The sequence below is a fragment of the Meles meles genome, chromosome 12 (genome assembly GCF_922984935.1).
Source record: "Meles meles chromosome 12, mMelMel3.1 paternal haplotype, whole genome shotgun sequence".
Lineage (NCBI taxonomy): Eukaryota > Metazoa > Chordata > Mammalia > Carnivora > Mustelidae > Meles > Meles meles.
In genome coordinates, this window is record NC_060077.1 from 94,210,037 (window position 1) to 94,225,252 (window position 15,216).

The window sequence follows — 15,216 nt, forward strand, 5'->3', positions numbered from 1 at the left end:
GCAGGTGCCCTGGAGGGTGGTAAGTGGGTGGGTTTCCATGGTCGTCTCCAGAAGGTCCTCAGAGCTTCTGCTACCCTGCTCCAGGCCTTGGTCACCGCCCCGCAAATGTCCGTTTGTGTCCTTTGCGAATATGGGCTTTTTCCCCAACTCTCGCAATGCCAGGCTCTGGGGAACCGTTCTTCCCCACAGTGCAGGGATTCTAAAGGCCTCACCGACGGCTGTCTTCTGTCCCCAAGGCCCCGGAGCAGGTGACACAGGCCTGCCCCGTCACAGTGGGCTTTCCCTGACCCAATGGACGGCCCGGCCTGGGCCTGGCCGTGTCCCTCCTTGTGGGATGGTGGGAGAAGGAGAGGCCTTACTGGTCGTGTGTGCCGTGGTAACTGGGAGAGAAACTGTGTTTCCTAGAGGCCATCCGTCCCCTGAGACGCCAGAGGGGACAGTGCTTGCCTGGGTGTTGGCCTCCCCCTGCGGGGAGGACGGGGTCTCGCTGGGTGGGAGTCCCCCTCAGCCAGGGGATCAGTGCCCGATTACCTGAACGGATGGCGGCGGTGACCTCGGAACAGACCCGGAGCACAGCCCTCCCCTCGCCTCCTGCCCGCCCTGCTTCTGTGCCCGCCTCACTAACTAGGGGTGGGGGGGTCAGCCACCTCGGCTTGTCCGTAGCCCACCCCCCACCTCTGCCACTCGCCTACCACCACCCTGGGGTGTCCTCCTGTCCCCCTCGGGCGTCCTACACTCAGCTGGCAAAGTTCTCAGCCATGCTAACTGCTGCTCTTCGCTAAGACTCTTTTCATCATTTTTATAATGATCTTTTAGTTAAACTTTTCGTTAAAAAGAAGACGCCGTCCATGTGGGTTCAGACTTCTGATTTATACCTGCTGCGGGCACGTGAACTTATGATCGGATCAATTTCTTCCTCACTGATCGGCATCGAGGCACAACTAATTTAACAGGATTTATTAAAACACTTTCTGTTTAGCAGCAGCTGTTCTGGGCACGGCGATGTGCTGCGTGCTGGAGTAGCGCGGGCTGGCAATTTTATAGCTTCAGAAGGCAAGTGTGCATGTCCATAGGCCCCGCCGGAGCCCATGAGTGGACGCCGGGAGTTCGGTCGCGTCGCAGGGCACAGCCGCAGACGGGCACGTGCAGGGCCACCCTGGCACAGGGCACCTCACCCGGGGCTCCACGGGCAATGGGGCGACTGTTCTCTGTTGCAGGGCCGTTCTGAGCGTTGCAGGATGTACCCCTGGCCTCCACCCACTCGACGTCAGAGCACACGCACCAGTCATGACAACCACAAACGTCTGCAGCGGTCACAGAATGTCCCTTGGTGGGAGAGCTGCCCACAGTCGAGGACCGCTTCTGAGATCCCACCCCCGGGGATGCTGCCTCCGAATCCGGAGCCCTGCTCTCAGTGGGCAGATTCCTACAAGGGGTCTTCTAGGTTAGCAGCGAGGTGACCCAGTCCTGGGGACGGAGCGGGGGCGGGACGGTTACCAAGCAGCCCAGGTTATCACTTGGCCAAGCGCAGGGCTCAGGAGGCCCGGGAGGAAGCTGCAGGCTGTGGAATGCAGATGAGACGTCCGGAGTCGGGATCCCCAAGAGGAACACCTGTGGTTGCCGTGGCCCGTCTGCTCAAGAGCCCTTCAGACAGAAAACGAGAACCGTCCTCCTGAAGGACCACCGTCTTCACGCCGGGACTAGCTGTTGCCAGAGAAAGATTGGCTCTAATTAGAGGAGGAGGTTGTGTGTTGAATGTTCACTCAGAAGCAAGACAGGCAGATGACTAGGAGGGAAAACCGTGTCAGGGCAGGCCGGCCTTTAGCTTTACAGTCACACACCACCGCACAGTGGAAATTCATCCTAATTATCTCAAACGTGGGCCACGTAACCTTTTTTGGTCTATAAATTGGACATGATCATATTTGGTTCATAGGGAGATGAGGGGAACTTAACGAGATAATGCACGTGGCAAGATCTGAAGAAATATCACCTTTTATTTTTTATTGTGCTACATTAGTCACCATATAATACAACATCAGTTTTTGATGTGTTCCAAGATTCATAGTTTATGCACCACACCCAGTTCTCCATGCAATCCGCGCCCACCTCAATACCCACCACCAGGCTCACCCAACCCCTCCCCTCCAAAACCCCGTTTGTTTCTCAGAGTCCACAGTCTCTCATGGTTCATCTCCCTCTGATTTTCCCCAAACCCCTTCTACTCTCCGTCTCCCCATGTCCTCCGTGTTATTCCTTATGTTCCACAAGTAAGTGAAACCATATGATAATTGACTCTCTCTGCTTGACTTATTTCACTCAACATAATCTCCTCCAGTCCTGTTCATGTTGATACAATAGTTGGGTGTTCATCCTTTCTGATGGAGGCATAATACTTCATAGTGTATATCGACCATGTCTTCTTTTTTTTTTTTTTTAAGATTTTATTTATTTATTTGACAGAGATCACAAGCAAGCAGAGAGACAAGCAGAGAGAGGGGGGGAAGCAGGCTCCCTGCTGAGCAGAGACCCCGATGAGGGGCTTGATCCCAGGACCCTGAGATCATGACCTGAGCCGAAGGCAGAGGTTTTAACCCACTGAGCCACCCAGATGCCCCTGGACCACATCTTCCTTATCCATTCATCCGTTGAAGGGCATCTTGGTTCTTTCCACAGTTTGGCGACCGTAGCCATTGCTGCTATGAACATTGGGGTACAGATGGCCCTTCATTTCACTACATCTGTATCTTTGGGGTAAATACCCAGTAGTGCAATTGCAGGGTCATAGGGAAGCTCTAGTTTTAATTTCTTAAGGAATCTCCACACTGTTCTCCAAAGTGGCTGCACTAACTTGCATTCCCACCCACAGTGTAAGAGGGTTCCCCTTTCTCCACATCCTCTCCAACACATTTTGTTTCCTGTCTTGTGAATTTTGGCCATTCGAACTGGTGTAAGGTGGTATCTCAATGTGGTTTTGATTTGAATTTCCCTGATGGCTAATGATGTCACCTTTTCAATAAAATTAATATCAATAATGGGACTACATAGTGACAGATATGATGTGGTAAATAATAGCAGAAAGGGCATGGCCTATAGATCACACAGGTCTGTGAAGTTTGTTTGTCTGCAGTGGAGAAACTGAGGCTCAGAGTCAAATATTGTGCTCAAGTCTACTAGCGGGGCTGCTGTCGGGCCTTGAACCCACGTCTCCTGGCTCTGAGCCCATGAGGCACCACTCAGACACAAACAGTGGCCGCCTCCAGACCTGCTGAACCGGGGTCTCTGAGGCTACGGCCTGGGTCTGTGGTCCACTCCCTGCCCCCATCGCCATGATTCTCGTCTGGCTAGCCTGGCATCTGCGGCCAGAGCACTCCGCCCTGTCCAGGGCTTGGATGCCCAGAATCTGCGACACCGGGCCTTTTCCCTCTTCTCTTCAATTTTGAGGTCTTCCTCTTGTTAATAAACTGCCTTTTGCAGTTACTTGACTTGGGAGTGGAAATGCTCCAGGACTCTGGATGTGTTCAGGAATCCGTAGGACTTCCTGGTGGATGGGAGGGTGAGGGAAAGAGATAATTTCACACACTGATGAATGTTTTCGTCTTCTCGTTGAATTAGTGCACTTCTCTAATTCTCTTCTGGGCTTGTTACGTCCTCCTAAGAGGAATCCTGGGATGCGGGCTTTCCGTGGGTGCTGCAGCGGTGACGGCGGCTCTAAGCCCACTTCGAAGAAGCCCTTGCGAGGTTTCAGAGAGATCCCCTCATTATCTTCCATTTCAAAAGGCCATTGTCTCCGGGCAGCATGTGAGATTCTGGTAGCCATCTCTTCTTGAGGCAGCTCCTGTCTTTGGAGCTGCGACAACTGCTTGGGCCGTGGGTACTTAGCACGAGTACCATCGCCAAGTGACCACACTCTTGCCTGCGGAAGTACTTCAGCTCACGGAGAGTACTTAAACTGCTGTGAGCACTGCTAGTAGGGGTCAGCAGGGAATGAATTCTAGGGAATCCGTGCAGCCTACCTATTTTAATCACAGTGTTCTCCGTGCGTGCCTTTAAAAAAGTATCTTCGTTTCAGCTTGAAAGCAAGTTGTATGAAAGACACAACTGTTAGGGACGATTTAATGTTAAAACCTGTTTAACTATTCGGGCCTGCTTGGCCAGAGTGACTCCATATTGCCTGGGTAACCAGATTGTTGTTTACATCCACGGACTTCATTCCGGGAATAAATGCCCCGTAGTTCCTGGTATGGTTCCGGGTATCGATTCCGGGAGTAAACGCCTTAACAATAAGAACCACGTACCTTGGGTCTGCGGTTATGCCCTATAAAACCAGCCTGTGAGATCGGGCCGGGGTCGCTCTCTTCGGAGGAGGCCCTGGCTGGTCAGTCTGACTTCTAATGTTTGGCATAGAATAAGGCTTTGCAGAACTTTAACTTTGTCTGTCTCGTTCCTTTGATAATGGACCCAACAACAACAAGTTTTAGTCTCTGGTGAGGTTTCACCTTCTCCTTCTGCACTAGCTGACATCAGCCTGTGATCATGATTCGTGTCCACCCCCAGTTCCAGTAAGGGCCAGATGCCACACAGGAGGGCTCTGACCAAGGAAAATTCAAAATTTGTACCCCCTGAGTTGCTTGTAATGACCAGTATGGAAGCCGATGGACCAGCTAGGAGTTACGACAATAAACCAGACCAGGATGTTGCTGGCTTGGCTACAGTGAAATCAGGTTCGTGAGGGCGTAGAGATAGTCAGATCATTCCAAGGTAAGGTACTGAGACTACAAATCCAAACCAAGCTTAAAACTAACCTTAAAAATCTAGTTATGAGCTGAGTTGTTATCTATTGTTAATTCCTTGCACAAAAGGCAATGATTGTTAAGGTACTCATGTCTATTTGGTGCCAAATGTAGCAAATGTTCAGAATCTTGGCTTTCACGTATGTAGAGTGTGATTAAGATTATACAGACACTACACTAGGTCTGCACATCCTACAAAGTCACCAGACACTCAGGTATCAACCTCAGGAGCCACCGAGGAAACAAGAAGGACGGAATAGCAGTCTCTCCTGATTGCCCAGGAGCTAGATACTCCGTAGCTATTCCTATGGTCACAAACTTACGACGTGCAGACTACTGGTAATGCTTTTGGAGGAATATTTTCCTATCCAGAGTTCTCCATACTTAATGGTGCTAATATGTATACGATTAGGATCTTTTGGTCTGTCTGTCTGTTTGTCCACCAGCATGAAGAGGAAAGTCCTACTACTCCAAACCGTCTGTCATTACAGAAACCAGATTATGATGGAGAACCTGTACGGGATGTTTGGGTATCTTACTTGTTCAATGAACTGTGCAGGATTTGAGCTAGTGTTTAGCTAGTGTGGCCAAAGGCAGCCAGGAGAACGAGAAAGGATTCAAGTCTTCCCTATGATTAGGCCACCCAAACTTACATTTGTAACGGGCGGGTAAGAACTATGCATGTGAAGGTCCATATTTCCTGCGCGGGTGCATAGAGCCCGTCTGGAAATCATCACCTCCAACGCACGGAATACTAATTGATGACCTCAGGCAGCGCACAACTCACTGTACCTGTTAAAAAGACTACAAAGAGTGTCTTACGTGCCAAGCTGCCTGGCATGGCACACCAAGGCCTTCTTCTCGTGGGTAGGGACAGAAATCCACATCAATCTTCTGGGTAATAGAGAAGGTGGGTAATACATCAAGATGGTTCTTAGTTCACCTCATTCCATCTCAACATTGGCCACCATGGTTTGGTTTTTTTTTTCAGGTTCTTTCAAAACATAAATCCTTTTATAGTGTTGTGTCCCACATGGGGTTGACTCATTCTCAGGTGAATGTGAGGAATCTATAAGCCAAATGCAGCCATGATAAAAGACCTCCACACGAGCAGGAACCATCAGAACCTGGAGGAGGACACGGGCAGTGACCTCTTCGCTGTCAGCCACAGCAACTTCTTTCAAGATATGTCTCCAAAGGCCAAGGAAACAAGCGTGAAAATGAACTTTTGGGACTTCATCAAGATCAAAAGCTTCTGCACAGCAAAGGAAACAGTCAACAAAACAAAGAGGCAACCCACGAAATGGGAGAAGATATTTGCAAATGACAGTACAGACAAAAGGTTGATATCCAGGATCTATAAAGAACTCCTCAAACTCAACACATACAAAACAGATAATCATATCAAAAAATGGGCAGAAGATATGAACAGACACTTCTCCAATGAAGACATACAAATGGCTAACAGACACATGCAAAAATGTTCATCATCACTAGCCATCAGGGAGATTCAAATCAAAACCACATTGAGATACCACCTGACACCAGTTAGAATGGCTACAATTAGCAAGACAGGAGACAACGTGTGTTGGAGAGGATGTGGAGAAAGGGGAACCCTCTTACACTGCTGGTGGGAATGCAAGTTGGTGCAGCCACTTTGGAGAACAGTGTGGAGACTCCTTAAGAAATTAAAAATAGAGCTTCCCTATGACCCTGCAATTGCACTACTGGGTATTTACCCCAAAGATACAGATGTAGTGAAAAGAAGGGCCATCTGTACCCCAATGTTCATAGCAACAATGGCCACGGTCACCAAACTGGGGAAAGAACCAAGATGCCCTTCAATGGATGAATGGATAAGGAAGATGTGGTCCATATACACTATGGAGTATGATGCCTCCATCAGAAAGGATGAATACCCAACTTTTGCAGCAACACGGACGGGACTGGAGGAGATTATGCTGAGCGAAATAAGTCAAGCAGAGAGAGCCAGTTATCATGTGGTTTCACTTACTTGTGGAGCATAAGGAATAACACGGAGGACATTGGGAGATGGAGAGGAGAAGGGAGTTGGGGGAAATTGGAAGGGGAGATGAACCATGAGAGACTGTGGACTCTGAGAAACAATCTGAGAGTTTCAAAGGGGCAGGGCTGGGAGATTGGGTGAACCTGGTGGTGGGTATTATGGGGGGCACGTATTGCATGGAACACTAGGTGTGGTGCATAAACAATGAATTCTGGAACACTGAAAAGAAATTTAAAAAAAAGGAAAAAAATCAGACTTGACATTGTCAGAGGCAGAGAGGTGGAAAGGGAAGGAGAAAGAAATGGCAGAGTATACCCCACATCTTAAAATACAGATTTAAAATACTGTTTATAGTAAATACAGTAAAACCAAATATGTAAATAGAAAAAAATGTGCATCCACGATCAAGTCTTATTAACCACAAAACAATTACTGAGCTGAATGAGAGCTTGGAGACTCTCAGGGAAACCTAAAACAGAAAATTCCAGAAAATGATAATGATAGAAATAAAGCCATACCTCTATTGGTAATTAAATCACAACACTGTTATCATTATTAAAATACCACTCACGAGTTTCCTGAGTTTTGTATCTTTTGGTATATCTTTTTGTGCTCAATATGAAAACCCAGTGCTCTTGGCCTTTTAAAGAGATAATATTCCATCGTCTCAGTCAATAAATCCACACGAGGATTTATGAGGTCAACTGGAATGAATTTCAGCCATTTCTCTTTCTACATCTCATCCTGGCTCTTTTGTATCATAAACATGCGTGATATGTTTGATATGTATGATATGATATGTATCATAAACACGCATGATGCGGTTTGCCTCTGAGGTCAGTCTACGTTCTGTGGGACCCTTGAAAGTTCACACGAGGAAGATGATCTTCATTCTGCTCTCTTAAGAGTAATAATAGCTGATGTTTTTCGTCCAAAGCTGAACATGTACTAGGCCATGGGGATGGAGGTAAATAGGCCTTCATCGTGAGGTCTTAGGCTCCTCTGGTGAGGAGGAGGCTGTGGTCATGGGTGCCAGAGTCATCAGCCCTGGAGGCTCCTTTTTTCCTCTGCTCATGGACCTCCGGCCTCCCCACGTCCTCCGGTCACAGGGAGTCAGTCCTGCAGCCAGCGAGCTGCGTCGCTGGTCTCACAGCTGCGAGGCGTGCTGTGCTGGAGGCGGGGAGCGCGGCGTGCTCCGTGCTCTGCAGGGCGCTGACGGGTGGTTTCTTCACCCCACACTTCCGGTGGGGCTAGGGTGTCCTTCCCTCCCTAGGCGGTGTGAGGCTAAGGACTTGAGTGCACCTTTGTCTTGGAGAATGTTCTGCGTCTATTTTTAGCAACTTTTTTTTTTTTTTTTTTTACTAAGACAATGTTTTCGAGCAGCTTTAGGTAACAACGAAATGGGGGGGTCTTCTATGTACCCTCTATGCCCCCTAACACGCACCACCTCCCCCAGAATCAGCACCCGCCAGAGCCGCTCGCTGGTTACAGTCCATGAACTGACGTCACGGCCTCCTCACCCGGAGTCCTCGGAGCAGGCCGTGGCGTTCTTGGTCATGTGCGTCCTGTGGGTTTGGACAAATGTCTACTGTCATGCACCCTCCGCACTCTGCCTGGTGATCCGCACCCTAAGCCAGCCCCTGACAGCCACGGTCTTACTGTCTGCGCAGCCCTGCCTCTCCCTGCCGTCCCAGAGCCGGGAGCACGCGGTTGGTGGCCTTCTCAGGCTGGTGTCTTTCACTTAGCGATAGGCCCTTCGGGTTCTTCCAGGGACTTCGGGTGGCTTCCAGGCCTTGGTGATCTGACCTCACTAGGTTCCAGCCCAGGACTCGAGAGCCCTCCCGTCTATTCGCTGACACGGTGCAGGCCTGGTGTTGGGCTGGGGCGCGGGGATGCCGCCAACGGTGGGACTGGGTGGTGTGGATGACAGCGCCTGGGAACCCACGGTTAGGCTGGCGTTCCAGACTGACGGGCACCGATTCCGCACCCTTACTCACTCTGCGTGTCCCACCAGGTCGGGAGTTTTTAAGCTCTAGGTTTGTGTTGGCAGGGAGAGCTGCGTGTGCAGCTGGTCAGGTGTTCGGATATTACTCACGTGTAAAAGCAAAGAGTTGGTGGTGATTAGTCACGCCATGTTAGCCTCTGCCTTCAACATGATTCAGAAACGGACCAGAATACGTAGTGTCCATGGCAACAAGGGAGTCATGCTTCCTTTTGCCTTTTATTCCTTTCCTATTTCTTGCCCTGTAGCCCGTGTATGAGGGAATTGGCTCGAAAGTTTATAGACAAAACCCAGAGCGTCTCAACAGTGGCATTTTTTGATGTTTTGGGCTGGATGATTCCTGTTGGGCAGGAGGCTGTCTGCGCACAGAAGGATGACTCAGCGCACCCTCCGCCTCTCCACACCAGATGCTGGTGGTCACCGTCCCTCACCCGTCTCCTGGATCACAAAGCCACCCCCCGATGAGAACCACTGGTCTAAATGATCTTCCCAGCTCCGTGACAACCAAAATATAACCATGAACTCTTCCCAACTAGGTGTTTTCTAAGCCCCAAACATAGCACACAGAGACCCTAATGCGAACCCACTGTGCGCGTTACTCTCCTACTCGCTGCGTGTCTTCTCTCTTGGACTCTCCTGAGATCTGCTTCCTGCCCTTTGGGATGCGGGAGAGGGATCATTAGTGTACTGGGAGTTGGGGGAGGGCCTGCGTTCCTGCCAGTGACCAATCGCACCCCAACCTCTGAGCCTTTCTGGGTCACCTGCCTGTGGTCTCTCTGTCCTCCCGACCCAACCCCGAGTCTCTGCCCACTTCCGCTCCCACCTCTGTCTTCGTGTTTTGTGATTTGCAAGAACCGAAGTCTTTAATTCTGTTAAAGGTGGACTTTGGATTGATTTTCTTTTTATTATATTGGGGAAAAGAAAAGGCAGAAATATGTTTATTCTGCCCAGCTAGGCCTGGAGAGGTCTGCTCCACCGTCACCAGCAAAGTCAGAGAGGAGCGCACGGGGACGCAGAGCACAGGGGGCGTCGGGAAGCGGGACCGCAGCCCAGGGCGCCTGGCCTCCCGGCTCAGTTCCTGCGTGTGCGCTCCCACGAGGATTTCTTCTGATTTCACGATGGAGATCTGTTTTTAACTCATTCCACTTAGCGTTTGTGTGCCTGTTCAGAAGGTGCCTTTCCCAAATGGAAATCATTTTTTGAAACCCTTAAACCTGGACGCGTTGTTTCTCAATGCCCTTTGTTCCAATCACAGAATCACAGTCAGAGTTCACTGTGTCTGGAAGAAATGGCCGGGGGCTGTGGACGTGTATGCCTCCTGTGCCCGCGGACAAGACCAGCTGCACGCCCGGGTATGGAGCAGCGTGGCTCGGCACCAGATGGGACTCCCAGTGGGCTCGCATGCACCGAGCTCTGAGCTTGGCTCAGAGGCACAGGTGTCCTCATTCCCGCTCCTTAAAAGCTGGCCTGGGAGTAGCTTCCTTTGCCTCGTCCCCTTCCTCCTCCAGGGAGGGCCTCTGGGAACATCCTGGCTCGGAGGGTGCGCCCGTCCTTCATCAGAGTGAATTTGGACCTGGTGAGCACGGCGGGCAGAGGGATGTGGGCAGAAAGGGGTGCGGAGGAATCCAGTGTAAAAGTCAGACTTTCCCCAGCCTGTCTGTCTCAGACCAGAGTCCTGCCTTGCGGGGCCTCCAGTGGACAAACTTAACTGTCCCCTCAGAAGTGGGTGAGGGAGGAGGTCTCCCAGGTGGGGAGACGTGCAGGCTGGTGTGACCGCAGAGCTGGCTTGAGCTGTCCTCCGTCCCAGATCGGCCACAGCCATCCCTGTGTTCACGCCCAGGCCCTCAGGGCAGCCTGGACAGTGCTCGATCGTGATGTGCTCCACATTCTGTCTCTCACCGGAGAGCGAAGCTGCCGACCAGAACCTGTCCGCATCGAGGGGCTTACCTGCTTGGGGAGCGCACCTGCGGCACACACCGGCCTGCCTGTCGTTCTGGGGCCCCGCCCGGCCATTAAAGCTCTGACGACCAGGAGTGGCACACGCAGAAGGAGCATCAGGTCACACCGGGACATTTATTACATCTCGGCTCCATTCCACGTGACGGTTACCGAGCGACCGAATTTTAACCAGGTGTTCTTCTGTGATTCTCCCGTGGGTTCTAGTGACGGGGGTGTTGGTGCAGGCGGGGAGCGGTGGGGACGGCCGGAACTCTGCTGGCCGCTCGCAGCTGCGACGCTGCACTGTCCGATGCCTCTCGTGCCCGAAGAGCTTGTCCCGAGAAGGCGTGAGAGACACACACCCACGGCAGCTGGAAAGAAGTGATGTGCGTGGCGTCCGTTTCGAAATGCCCGTTCTCTTCTACTGTTTGAGGGAAACACAAGCACGGTTGCACTGGGACTGCCGCTGACGCTCTGGAGACACAAGCGGACCCGTGACTTGTGTTAAGATAAAAAAAAAGCAAACTAACAGATATGAAGATGGGACTATGAGAGATGAAAATTTAACTTGATTTTCTGTCACTTCTGCTTCATAAACTAATGCATGCCCATGAGCACACCAGGGAGGACACCACGTCTTCCCTGTTCATGGCTCTCTCTGCTGTGGGGGGGCAAAGCCCGGCATCTGGCAGACGCTCGAAGAACACGGGTGAAAAAACACGTGTTGGAAGTGACGTTATTCTAATACCCGGTCTGTGCAGTAGGCAGAGACTTTTCCAGCAGACACGGGTCCGGGTGCTCCTCATGCGGCGCTCTCTAGACAGGCTGCACAGAGACCTGAGGGGTGCAGGGTTCTTGATCCCCTGGGCCGGTGCTGGGTTGGCCCCTCCATTCTGTTCCTACACGACCGCCTCTCTCCGGTGTTACCCTTCCGGAGCCGCCGTCATCCACAGCCCAGCAGCGCGTCTGTGCTCCCCTTCACCTCTGTCCTCCGATCACAGATTTTCCCCTTCTAATTCACTTTATTTTTTAAATTATGTTCAGTTAGCCATGTATAGAACGTCACTCGTTTATGATAAAGCGTTCAGAGATTTGCTATACTATAGACATGAGTTTAACAGAATGCCCCACTCCTACGTCCCTCCTCTGCCCAGCATCCGACTGGGTCTCGTTGCTGCCAGGGTACAGGGTAAACTCCAACCGCGCTGCAAGGCCTGGCTGATCTGGCCGCACCCCTCCATCGTCCCCACTCCCCGCTGCCCTCTGGGCAGCCCCTCGTCCTCCCTCCTTCCTTCTGTCTGTGCCTCTGCAGGTCCCTCTGCTCTGATTTTTGACTTAGGGTCACTCTTGGAGAAAGTGCCGTGGCATAGTCCCTCTTTTCACTGTGCAGTTTTCAAAGGCCGGATTATAATTCGAAATCGCACTCAGTCTCTCCAGGTGGTAAGAGCAGGTCCAGAAGGGCAGGGATCCACCCCCCTTGTTCTAGCAGCAGACACCGAACTTGAGCTGGGTCAGGGCACCGCGTTCAGGACGGACGCTCCCAGCCACTGTCGGTTATTTCAATTCAAGAAAAATAGAATAAAGCGAACGATTCAGTTCTCACTCACTGTAAGCACATTTCAGGTGTTTGCTGTCCATGTGGGTTGTGGAGAATGACAGACCATTTCTAGCGTTGCACAACACTGTGTTATGTGACATTGGTCTGGATTCTGATGAGCCTCCAGTGAACCAGAAAATCGTGCCTCCGTGGAGCGCGCCCTTGGATGGTCCACGTGACGTCGGGTCCCATGGGCCTGCCCAGAGTAGAGGCTCACCAAGTATTTGGGGGAAGAAGCTACCTAGTACATGGTTTCCCCATACAGTCAGTATTAGGATGTTATCAAGCACACACAGGAATAGAGAATTCAGCCCAATACGTCATGTGCACGTAGTTAACGTGCAAGTATTCAACAAGCTTGTCTCGATAACTGTTCAGTGTATGCACTGTTTTCCAAGATTGCTACACAGACAAATAAGCAGAGGGTAACCAGAGACCGTCCAGCAGCCTCTGCCGTTCATCTCTGGGTGATGCTGCAGCCTGTGGTCCTTGGGGTCGGGCAGCGTCACTCCGGACAGCAGTGTAGATGAACTGAATGGTGCTCTGAGTAGTGCTTGGGGCTCAGGCTGCCGTCCGCCCCTGACTGGATCCGCTGGAGGTTGGTGTCCTTTTGAGGTAGGTGTGACTCACTGTGGAGGACGTTACTAATCACACTTCAGGGGGCCTGGTGGCTCAGTCATTAAGCATCTGCCTTCAGCTCAGATAATGAACCTGGGGTCCTAGGATCGAGTCCCGCATCAGGCTCCCTGCTCCATGGGGAGCCTGCTTCTCCCTCTGCCTCTGCCTGCCACGGCCCTTGCTTGTGCGCTCTCCTTCTCACTCTGTCTGTGTAAAATAGATAAATAAAATCTTACAAGAAAACACAGAGACGCAGCGGGGATCCCGTTTCTCCCTCTGTCTCCTCACCCCGCTCGTGCTCCTTCTCTTTCTCTCAATAAATAAAATCTTTAAACAAAATAATCACCCTTAAAAGCTGCATCAGATTCAATCCTCAAATGACAGCTGGGGGTACTCATTGGGTGATCTTGATCAAAGTCGTACGTTTCCCATGCTTGTACTTTATCACATGATCTAAGGTGTGGAAACTGTTGTGATGATTAATTTTACATGTCAGCTTGGCTTGGCCACAGGGGCCCAGACATCTGGTCACACGTTCCTTCTGGGTGTGTGTCTGAGGGCGTTTCTGGAAGGAGTTAGCGGGTGAGCTTGTGCTCAGGGTACAGCCGAGAGCCCTCTCCCCCGCATGGGCGGGTCACAGCCTATCTACTTTGCTGGCAGGTCAAAAGCAGAAGGCTGAATTCCCTCTGCCTGACCATTGGGCTGGGACATGGACATTCTCCTGCCCCCAGCCTCCAGGACTTCACGTGGCCACTGGTCTTTCCCGGAGTCCAGCCTGCAGACGGCAGACAGCAGATCTCGGCCTTCATAGTACATGGTGTGGGTCATACCTTGCAATAAATGTGTCTATCAACACACACACAGAGACACAACCCCCACTTGGTTGCTTCTCTGGGAACTCTACTACAATGGTTCCAAAGAAAGGTGCCTCCTGGCGTTGAGGACCCTTCGTCAAACCTGGACCACCCAGAGAGCAGGTGACGTGCAGTCAGCGATCACACTCGACCTGCCGGGGCTGCTCCTTTTGGGTTCTGCTCTCTGCTGGCGGCTCCATATTAAAACTAAGGAGAAGTAAGAAATGTCCTGCACAACATGCCCAAATGCAGGCTCTAAGGGGAGAAGAAGAGTTAAAAACCTCGAATGGAAAATTGCTCTGAAACATATCATCCAAAACCCACTTAACATTAGGCCAGGGGAATATTGTGTATTACAAACTAATTTTGCAAATCGTATTTCAAGAATATCATTTTAACCTAATTTAAGTGCATTCCATTGTGATTGTCTACATACTGCTTGTGAATAAAAATCCAATTACTGCAACTAGACAAAGTAAAATTTTTTCTGAATACAGCAATCTTTTCTTCCTTCCTTCCCGAGAATGCCAAGGAATTATTGCTTGATCTTTTAGAAAGCAAAGGCCCATCTATGCAATCATTTTGGAGGGTCCGAAATAACTTTCCTGCTCTTGTGAATTTCTGCTGAACTGTGTCTTGATCCCTAAGGCCGTGCCCTCCGTGTTCATGCTAAAAGCGTCCCTGTTGCCTGGCCCGGAAAGGCCCCGTGGGTTAATTCTGTTGCCATCAAGTGGTGACAAAAGGACACAGTTCATCCGCCTGAACTATTTAGTTGAGGTAGACACTAGAATTAGTTATGGCCGTTATAAATTTCTAAGTTCTTTCATTTTTCATTTTTTAATTTTTCATTTTTTTTAGTTCTTTCATTTTTTAAAAGAAATTCATGTTTTTAAAAGATTGAACCCTAAGGTTGGCTAGTTGAATTCGAATAAAAAATAAAAATAAATTAAAAAATGGAACCCTAACTGCATGTTACATCTTCCACGCATTAGAAATCAAGTAAGAAAAAAAAATCTTTCTTTTAACCTTTCGTATCTGTATAGGATTCTGGCAAAAGTTGACTCTTCTTTCTGCTTCATTTTATAGCTTTTGTGCCTTGTCTGTGTTTTTTCCCGTCTGGGACTGTGTTTTCCTGTGCTTCTGGCTCGTTAATCCTCTGGCTGGGTATTTGGCTGTAGTCGGATGGTATGTTCCCTGTCCGTCAGTGTTTGTTTTATTCAAGTTCTTTGTACATTTTTCTGCGGGGGAGAGAAGAGCCATGAGAAAAGCTGCCAAAGTTTCAAGTTTAATTGAGGTCAAAGGAGAGGAGGTTGTTCTTTTTTTTTTTTTATTTTTTTTTATCGTAAGAGAACAACCCTGCTGCCTTCCTTTATCTCCTCATGTATAAC